The 10,489-nt window shown below is 40.8% G+C and overlaps 1 protein-coding gene across 1 annotated transcript in view; it reads right to left on the reverse strand.

Moving 5' to 3' along the window:
- Positions 1 to 1,446, reverse strand: part of phf24 (PHD finger protein 24) — a 34,407-nt gene extending 32,961 nt beyond the window's left edge. The window contains exon 1 of the mRNA XM_035435773.1: positions 899 to 1,446. The gene's annotated coding sequence lies outside the window, so the exon portion shown is untranslated. The remainder of the gene's footprint in view (positions 1 to 898) is intronic.
- Positions 1,447 to 10,489: the final 9,043 nt, after the last annotated feature.

A 10,489-nucleotide genomic window follows, 5' to 3' on the forward strand; every position in this document is an offset into this window, starting at 1 on the left:
TGGAGGCACAAGCCATGTCTTAACTTAGGAGGGGGAGGAACTTAGTCATGAAGTCAATGGCTCCATTAGACACTGCGAAATATAAAAAACGTCATGTAAACGAACACTTAAAAAGGAAGTGGCCACCACAGGATTTTGGAGAGAAAGAGAGAGAGAGACTCGAAGTGATAGTGCAGTATAATAAAAACATGCAGCCCCCGTCGCCCATGTTTATTACATTTCATTTTGAAACCAAATATACCTCAGCATTTCCCCTCCTTGTTTTCTTCTGATCGTCCGCGTAAATAAAAAGCATTGTTCCCTAGACACTTTCGGATAAATCATTGGATTTCACTTTGCCCACTCTATCATGACGTGCTTATAGCGAAGTGCCAAGATCAAAGTAGAATTTGGAAAGATAATATCATTGTTGTTGTCGCATTGTTTTGAGTTTTAAATCGGTTGTAAAGACTGAAAAACTTGAAACTCCTTATGTGGACTCCTCCACGAGCCCACACCCACTGACAACGCTGACCTAAATTGGGCTTGTGTGGAACGCACTGCTCACGCACCAGAAAAAAGCCTCCCACCAAGCCAGTTCGCGCAAGCCGCAGAAGAGCGATCGAATCTTTATTGAATATTGCCATGCATCTGTCTATTGTCCGAGGAAAAGATCGAAACGTCGTACCCTTGAATCGCTCAACGCACAAACCAGTGCAAAACAGTCGCATTTAAAAGGTTTTAATTATCAGGTTTAAAGGATAATAAGAATACCATCGCTTTCATTTATGCCCCTTACTATTTTGCGTTGACAACTTGATAGTTGACCGACCGTTTATCGACATCCACAATTAACATAAACCAGACAAGTCTGTAGGTTTCCGCGGAAGAGCTATATTTAGAGTGAATGCAGTCCTACCTGGGATGGGTTCCGACTTTGCTCCTTGAGTCAAGGCTGTCTTTTCCCCTGTTTTCTTTAGAGGCGTCCACACGGCATGACCAGGCTCCACTCTGCTTCTAACAATATGCGGAGTATTTTTTATAGCAAGTCACAACCCAGCCGGAAAAAAAATGCATAAAAAATCTCGAGACCGAAGCGAAGTGATGCGCATGCAGCAGTCAATGAAGGAAGAGTTCAGTCCTTGCGCTCGATGTTGGCTGCTCAGGCAGTGCACAGGCTTGGACAGCTCCGGTGCTGAAATACCGCGCCCCAACGGTACGACTGGGCGGTCTTTTCAGGACAGTTCCGCAAGTTAATAAAACAACCATAAGACAGAATTTCGGGGGAAGGGTAAAATTAAGACACAGAATTGTTTAATTTGTTAGAATGCAGTCTGCTCTTTGTTATTTTGTAATGACACCGAACGATATTGACAAATCCTCACTCTAAAACAAGGAAGAGCGTCAAGTTCCTCGGAAGACGGCAATGGATCTGGAATGCGAGTTGTCTCCGCTGGCCTGGGAGTAGAACAGGGAGGGCAAAGCAAGTGACGTTTCTCTCCGGAAACACCAATAACAATTCAGAGTAGTTGGTGGACTGCATCATTTCAGCATTACAGGGTATGAGAGGAGGACAGTATAAAGAGATAGGTATGAAACGTGGCTCAGATTTTGCTGTAGATGTGTTCTCTCATCTAAATGAAAGCACAACATTCAACCAAACGTGACTGTAGTGGTGTCATTATTTGTCACAGACCTGGGAGTGCATACAGTTGTTATAGGGAGTGCTTTTCCTTGTAGCCATAATACAAGAACTCTTAGCCTGTATCTCCATTCTAAAGATCCTTGTGGGCAGCAGTGTAGTAAGGAATTGGTCTTGTAACCTAAAGGTCACAGGTTTGAGTCCCTGCTAGGACACTGCTGCTGTACCCTTGTGCAAGGTACTTAACCTGCATTGCTTCAGTATATATCCAGCTGTATAAATGGATGCAACATAAATGCTATGTAAAAAGTTGTGTAAGTCGCTCTGGATAAGAGCGTCTGCTAAATGCCTGTAATGTAATGTAATGTAAAGAAATTAATGCATATGTGTGTGTGTGTGTGTGTGTGTGTGTGTGTGTTTGTGTTTTTGCACATGTGTGCGCCTGCATGTGTGTGTCTGTGTTATACAAGTACTTATAGAGAACAAAGGTTGTATATAAGCTACTGTACAGAATTAAGCTATTTTTCATTGCACCTGTAACCCACTGCAAGCTGTCAAGTAGTGTGAAACAGAGATCACTGCCTGAATGCCCGATTACTCTTAAAAGTTAGTTTCCTTAAAGTAAAAACAACACACTTCAGGTATGGGTGGTAGGTATTTTACGCTATTCAGGCAATGGAATTTAAAATTGAACATGTGCAAATGTGTTTGCATGTAAGTAGTTTGAGGTTGTGTGTGTGTGTGTGTGTGTGTGCCTTCATGTGTCTGTGTGAAAGAGTGGTTATCCAGCCATGTGATCATTTAAAATTAATTATAACATTAAAACCCAGAAAATGAAATAGCTTGATCAATGCCTTATGGAAATACTAAATGATAAATAATGATTACATTCCAAAACGCAATTACACGTACACTGACAATTCCCATTAGAATTTGATCACGCTTTTCAAAAGCAGTGAATTATAATCCCCTGGCTGCAACCTTGCTCAGAATATGAAACATATTCATCCCGCTGTTGATTCAACTCCCACACAAGTTTCCCTCATTTGTATCAGCTGCATTTTAAAAATGCTTGTTGAAGAATTCACACACCAGGAGTTGGTCAGGCAGCGGATTCCTTGAATTTATCTGACTGTGGAAATGATGCGTTAAAAATAATGATGGGATAGACGCCCACCCAGGAGCCCAATCACTGCAGACAGTGGAATGAGGGAATGAGAAAGGAAGGAAAAAAGCAAGTGAATGAATTGCAGGAGAGCAACATTTACTGCCTCTCTCTCACTTTCTCTCTCTCTCTCTCTCATTCTGAGATGCAAAACACATGCACTGACATTCTGAACATTCTTTTTTGTTTATCATTTCCGGCTTTTGCAAATGATTTCTCTGTTTTAACTGGAAGAGTGTCTTATATTGGGGAATCACACTGTTAAGCTAAGCTGATATTCAGTTAAGAAGCACGATGAGTCAGATGTTTTAGTCTAGTGGCTGTGTTTCAGGCCACACTCTGTTTCTCAGATTGCATTGAACTCAGCTCTTACCTTCACACTGGAGCAACTGGACGAATGACGAGAGGAGGAGAGAAGGGAGAAGTAAAGAAACAGCGTGTGTGACTTTAGGAAGAAGTTCAAAGTGACTTTAAGAAATATGAAATCTTTCATTTCTTATCAAAACGTTTTTCTCTTTTCAGCTTCATAATTTTCAAATAACTTCTTTTTTATGTAAACATGGAAAAATAACCAATGACACCACAACCACGATCACCAACAACGCACTATACTAATAGTAATAATAACAATAATCATCATTATCATCACAACCATTGATATTATCCTGATGGACATCAGAGGTGAATTGTAGCATGCTTAGCTGGAGTATAAACTTTAAATTTAAATGCGTAGACCTTGCCCACATATGGAATTCCAGAAATTTCTCTATGGAAAAAAATGAATGGATTTTCACATAACCGTCCCTGTCACAGTCGGTGATTTAAGCTGGCTTTTAGAACTTGGACGTTTTTATCCAGACACATTTCTCTCTTAAATGGCACTGGATCCGCTGAGTTCCAATGTCGTTTTTCAACCGATACAATTATTTTGCTAACAAAAAGCTAACACTCTTGCGCGTGTTATTTACGTCACAGCTCTTGTGGTTCCCTGGCAACGCTTGTGAAGCGCAAGTAGCCTAGTTATTCCTGACTGCAGCCTGCGAAGGATACCGTAAAATACTAGAGAAATTTATAATTTATTACACTAACAGGAAACAACGGGAAGAAAACGGTTTTCGCGCGTCAATCGAAACAGCTCTGTGTGTGATGTTGTAATTGTGCGACGGGTCATCTCGGGTGGCTAACCACTTAGCCGTTAGCAATTGGCTTTTTAAAATGACAGAATTTTTTTTAGATTATAAAAATGGGTAAAAAGCATTATTTTATTTTGTATCATATACAAAAAAATGTCCAAACGTCATAATTTATTTTAAAGGAATTCGGAAATCGCCATTCATTTGTCCCATAGGGGTGTCTATTTTTTGAACCGGAAGTCTCAAAAATGCTAACGAACCCGAAGGGAATGATGACACGACTTCTGAGGCCTATTGCTTTATAATGGGAATAACTATCCAAATCTGTGAAATAAAGATTAGCTGTTCCAGTTGTACAGGTAATTCAGTTCTCTAGTCTAGGGGTATAACCCTGAGGTTTAAACTGCAGCTAAGCATGCTGCAATCGACCCTATAATGCTAATTATCATCCTCAAAATAGTTTTTATTATATTCACTATAATCTTTGGTGTAACAATATTAGTGAAGAGGGTCATTAAAACCTAAATATTTAAGACACAGTTCACCTTTCCTATACTTTATTGGCCACATAAATAGACATCAAATGGTCGATATAGCCATAAACAATCAACAGACTCACTCTATCAGGAATTGCAGTGATTCTGCTGACCGTAGCAAAGCAAGACTTTATTGCCCTAATGGCCACTTGCCTCTCTGGGCATTTGCATTAGGCAATCAGAAAGCATGGATGCAGCCTAGGCTGATGACACTGGGTCTGTATATAAGGCAGGCAGGCCGTCTTATGTGGTAAATGTATGAAGCAGACATTTCACATAATTCACTGAAACAGCTTTTGTGTCCGTATGATGAAATCATTTTTCACCAGGGGAGGACACATTCTTTTTAAGTCTATCACAAGCATGTATAAGCAAGAAAGAGTGCTGAACACACAAATAAACCCCTCCCACAACTGCTGTGAGACCCAACCAGAATAGTGTCAGCTATTCTGTATAATAGACTATTAAGCACAATAGATTTTTCCCCTAACTGAAACTAATGCCAAGCCAGAATAGGCTCCACCCCCAACGGCTATGATGCATAATCACAATAGACTCTTCCCACAACCAACCTGAACACAGCTGGAGAGAAAAGTCAAAATGGCAGCGAAAAACAATAACAGAGGGAAAAAACCTGGAACGGGACCAGTAATCGAAGTGAGAATCAGTCCCTCCATGTTCTTAGTGAAGAATGATCGACTGCTTTCTTGAGTCCTGAACACAACAGCTGGGGCCAGCACAATCTGGAGCCAAAATCATGTGAGCAATAAGCTAATGGACATAATATCCTACTCTGATGCACGCATACGTCCTCCAAGGCATAATGGCAGCCATCTGGTCTGGGCAATGATGCTCCCTGCTCAGTACGCACCAGCATCCAAAGCGACCACTCTGCCTACTGTGGCACAGGCTGAGTTAAACATCTCCAGCAGAACATAAGTCGCTGAAACCAATGAGTTGCTCAGGGAGCCATTAGGCAAATAATACAGTCTGTTGAGCATGGAGCATGGTCGTGCACGCACTCCAAGGTTGACTCACAGGGAAAGACTTTTTTGACCTTGCGTGTCTCTGATTGGATAGTCATCCCCTCCTTTAATGGCCATAAATCTTACATGATCATAATCCTTGGATAGAAATGCAGTATGAACTACGCTCATCCCTAATGAACCACTTCTTACAATATAATTGGGCACCTTATAAGGTATGCCTAAGCGTGGTATCATTAGTCAAATGCAGGTGGTGTCACAGCCAGACTGGATAATGCAGAGCACCTTGCCAATGCAAATATGATGCTGTTGCACATACAATAACAATCACATCGCAGGTGTATGCTGTGATACACATGTAATTAAAGCGCAGATGTTCTGCTCTTATTAAACGGTATTTTACGACATTTTGGTTTCACCGTGTTGCGTACAGTAACAGCACTTTTCACAGTGCAGATCTTCAGCTTTTATTAAAGGGTTTTTTACTACATTTTGGTTTTGCCATGTTGAAATTCAGTAACAGCACTTTTTACACATGCAAAGCGCCTCCCCCCACCACCCCCACACCCCCCCGCCCCCATTTCAGGGCATCATAATGATTGAAACAAGTGGCTTCACAGGTGTTCAATTGCTTCTTTAGTGTAAGTAAAAGAGAGCTTTCAGTATCTAGTCTTGAATCTAAGCTCTTGGAGTCTGTTATTGGCAAAGTAATTTAACAGCTGAGAATCCATACTTTCACCACATATAAATTGTATGTGTGACATACTGTAGTAACCAAACTGATTGTAACCCCAGAGTGAAATTTCAATCTGTTAAACCCTGGAATTTTGAACATCTCTCAATATAATATTTAATATCATCAATGCTACAGTAAAAAACATGAAGGATACCATCAAAGTGCACCCTGTGATGCATTTAAATATTTCAAGTGAGAGCTGTTTTAACAGAAATTTGGATGTGTGTGTACATACAGTATTCACTAACAACATAAATTATGAATGTTCTGAGACTGTAGAAGAAGCATTTGCATATTTATTTTGGAGGTTGTGGAGTTTCCTGGGGAAGACTGAGCCACAACCCGTTTGCAAACGAGTATTTGTTCGTGTTTACAGTTTAAAAATTTTATATTACATTTTTTAACATGTAAAGATCTCTCAAAGTAATTAATTCTGTTGATCATGGTCTTTAAAGCTTCAAAATTCCTTAAGCAGCAGCTAACTGTACAGCCAAACAAACAAACAAAAAATATATATATAATTTATTCCATGGTCTGACCCAGTGGTGAAGTGATGAGGTTGGGGGGCAGGGTTCTCCCAACACAGGCTAGGCACATGACAGAGCAAGACCAGGTGGGGGGAGGGGGTGGTCACCTGTCATGACAGCACACAGATGAGTCATAAACCCACCCCTCCCCCACTCTGGCCTAAGAGCTTCCACTCAGTCAATTCTCTCTGGTGTCGCAATTCTTTAGGATGACACCGGATTGAATCTGGGTGGCAGATTCATCTCCGTCAACTATATCCGCCTCCCCATTGTGCTAAACTTCGCTTCACATTTTGTTGAGCAGTGGATTAGGAGCTACACCAAACGTACATGACTCAGCCTGGAAAAGACGATGGTGGGGGGGGAGGGGGGGGAGGGGTGTAGTTTATAAAGTGAGGGAAAAGGTGACAGCAGTGTCCCTATAATTAAATATGACTGTTGGTGGCTGAGGCAATGTAAATCACTTTGAGGTTGTGAGATGAAAGGCACTATACAAAATGGCTGACTGTAGTCCTGAGGTTTCCTGATGCCTGCTCCTACAGTAGCTTGGGTGGGATGTGTCTACAGGTAAGGGGATACAGCTACAGGTGTGTGTGTGTATGTGTGTGTGTGTGTAACATGGGTCTCATCTCTTCCTGTTCAAAAGAAGAGAAAAAGGAAAATAATAACAATAAAAAATGTTCACAATATTATTTTGTGCAATGGTGTACAAGGGTGTGAATTTGTCAACCTGGAAATCCTCCCTGGAGTTTATATATGATTAACTGTTTGTGACGGGGATGGGTGGGAGTCCCAAACTGAGGTTCATCATCTGTGTTCAAGATGGGAAAAGAGGGATGTCATCAGATTTCACAGAGAAGGTGCTGATGGGAGATTGAGTTTCCTGAGAGGGTTTCATGCATATATTGGGTGATTTATTGGATAAGCTCGCAACCTTCAATTACTGTCAATATATCAGGCTGGGTGCAAATCCAAAGGATGAGGCCTCTGTGTGCCATCAGAGAAGTAATCCTGTTTTTTTTATCCTGAGGGATGACATCATGTTAACAGGTTCCTTAGTCTCAGGAAATCCATCTAATTCAATGCACTTCCTGGACAGGGAGTGCTCACAGAGCACTCAGGAGACATCCCAAAAAATCGATCATGTCCCCATTGCAACATTTTCTGTCCCGAGTAAGCCATTAAAGCTGGAAGCACATTTACACACAAAAACACGCCCACAAACACCTACAGTATAGATTCTCACAAGTGCATACCCATGCAATCGCAATCACACATCCACACATTCTCACACACATACAGTCGCACAAACAACCATGCATTATCTCTTTCAAACACACACAAACACACACACACACACACACACACAGACAAACAAGACAGCACATGCATTTAACTCTCTGAAGTGCAGTAATTAAAATATTCAGCTGCAAAGCATGGACCTCCTGTAATGAGACAGCAGCCAGGCCCAACATTTTCTATTGACAAATCTACAAGAAAAAATGGCTAAAACACAAAAAAAGAGCCCTCCTGCCCCACTGGGAGCTGATCAATGGCAAACGATTAGTGGATATTGTTGTCCTTACAAAAGCCGACAGCTCATAACTCCTTCTAACCTCGTGCATCACAAACAGGAGGTGCTAGGGGTGCATTCATTGTTTTAATAATGCAGGCAAAGAAATGCAAAGCATGTTCTCTGTGGTCCTAAACTGATACTGGTATGTATACTGAAAACCCACGTAGAAAAACATACACACATGCAGACGCACATGTATGCACACACACACACACACACACACACACACACACTCATACTACAATGCAAAAATGAACACAAACACCCACACTTCGATCTGGATTTAGTCATCGTTTGTCCTGACACACCAATAAATGTAATTTCTTTAAAACTTTCAATTGAGTCAAAGTTAAGGAGAAATGTCCAAATTACAAATTTCCAGAACACTTTATCCTAGTATTTTGTAAAATCCTAGGTGAAAGACAAATAGTTCTTTTTCTCTCTTTTATATACACTGTATCTGAAGGCAAAAAAAGTATTTGCCCATATATCTAGCTGATAAATTTTGTTTAAATGTATTGCATACCCCATGCCAATATAGTAATGAACATATACATACATATATATATATATATATATATATATATATATATATATATATATATATATATATATATATATATATATACACACACACACTATGGCAGCATCTGAAAGTGGCACACATTTTTTAACTCACCCATGCATTGCATGACATATTTTGTTTCGCTGTCATACAGTATATTCTATTTCCAGGAGCCTCGGTCCCCCGATACATGGAGTACCGTGGCTAATGGGGGTATGTGTGGACCGTGGCCTCTTCATCGCTGACAGGGGAGCGCATCCCGTTCCCTGTGGGGTGTCGAGCCCATGCGGTGACTAATAGCGCAGCCACATTCCGCCTCTTTATCTCCTGGCGCTCGCTCCAGAGCGACGTCTCCGCGCCAGGCTCGATGACTCACCGAGAGCCGGTGGCTAATCTTCCGCGCGGGAGCTCGGTGGCGTACTTTTCCGCGCTCTGCTTGTCACTTCCACATCTTCGCGCTTGTCTGTCTGCCTGTGCACAAAAAGGGATACTTAGCTTGTTAACGTTTATTAACTCCACGACCAAAGAGATAGGCCTACCAAAACCTTCACACATAACCTGAAAAAATGCTCAACAAAAAACTCTCCAAAGAGGACAAACACCAAAAGAAAGATTTATGAGAATTAATAAGAATAGCCCTCTATTTTTTATTTATTTTTCTGTGATCATTTAAAAGTTACTTTTAAGAATTCTCAGTTGACAGCTAACATGTCATAATAGTTATAGCCTGTTGACCAGTGGTCTCCAACCCTGGTCCTGGAGAGCTACAGGGTCTGCCGGTTTTCATAGTGACTCTACACTTCATGAATCAATTAGAGCAGTTGATTACACAGTTGACTCAACTCACCTGTTGTCTTGGGTCTCAATTGGGTGCTGATTTTAAGGTGAAAAGAAAAACCAGCAGACCCTGTAGCTCTCCAGGACCAGGGTTGGAGACCACCGCTGTAGACTCTGTACTAACAGTGATAACGAAACTATGGTGATGCTGTGGGTCCGAAACAAGCAAACTGATAAAAGAAAGCAGCAGAAGAATTCACATTAAAACTGCGTGCCAATTTACCAATCATTCTCAGGTTTGTAAAACTGATTTAAAATCTTTAAATATGCTATGACATGAATTGGGGTAACAAACTCTTTTGTGAAATGTAAAATAATGTAGCTATGATATTTTGAGCTAAAAATGTAGCTAGCTAGCTAAACAGGGTTAAACCAATATAGCTGCTACATTCCTTGTTGTGAATATGGCAGCAACGTTATTTCTCATTCATGCAAATGGTATAACCAATAGTAACAGCAATCATATTGGACATTATGTATTTTATTTTACTCTTGAATTGAAAGCTATGATAGCAAGGGAAGTGACAGTCTTTTCACATTAACACGGCTACCCCCATGTTTAGAATGTGGTATGCGTTTAGTTGTTAAAATGGCTACTCATGTTAAAAGGGGCCGTGTATTCATTAAGAGAGAATGGTAGCTACAAAGGCTAACCAGCATTTAACTGCAATAGTGTAATGCATTTAGTTACGTCAAAATAGCGACGCCCATGTTAAAAAGGAGCCAGGTATTCAGTTTTGGAGGATTTTAGCGACAACGGCTAACTAATATTGAACCGCAATTTTGTATGAGTTAAATATGTGAGAC

The sequence above is a fragment of the Anguilla anguilla genome, chromosome 10 (assembly GCF_013347855.1).
Source record: "Anguilla anguilla isolate fAngAng1 chromosome 10, fAngAng1.pri, whole genome shotgun sequence".
NCBI lineage: Eukaryota > Metazoa > Chordata > Actinopteri > Anguilliformes > Anguillidae > Anguilla > Anguilla anguilla.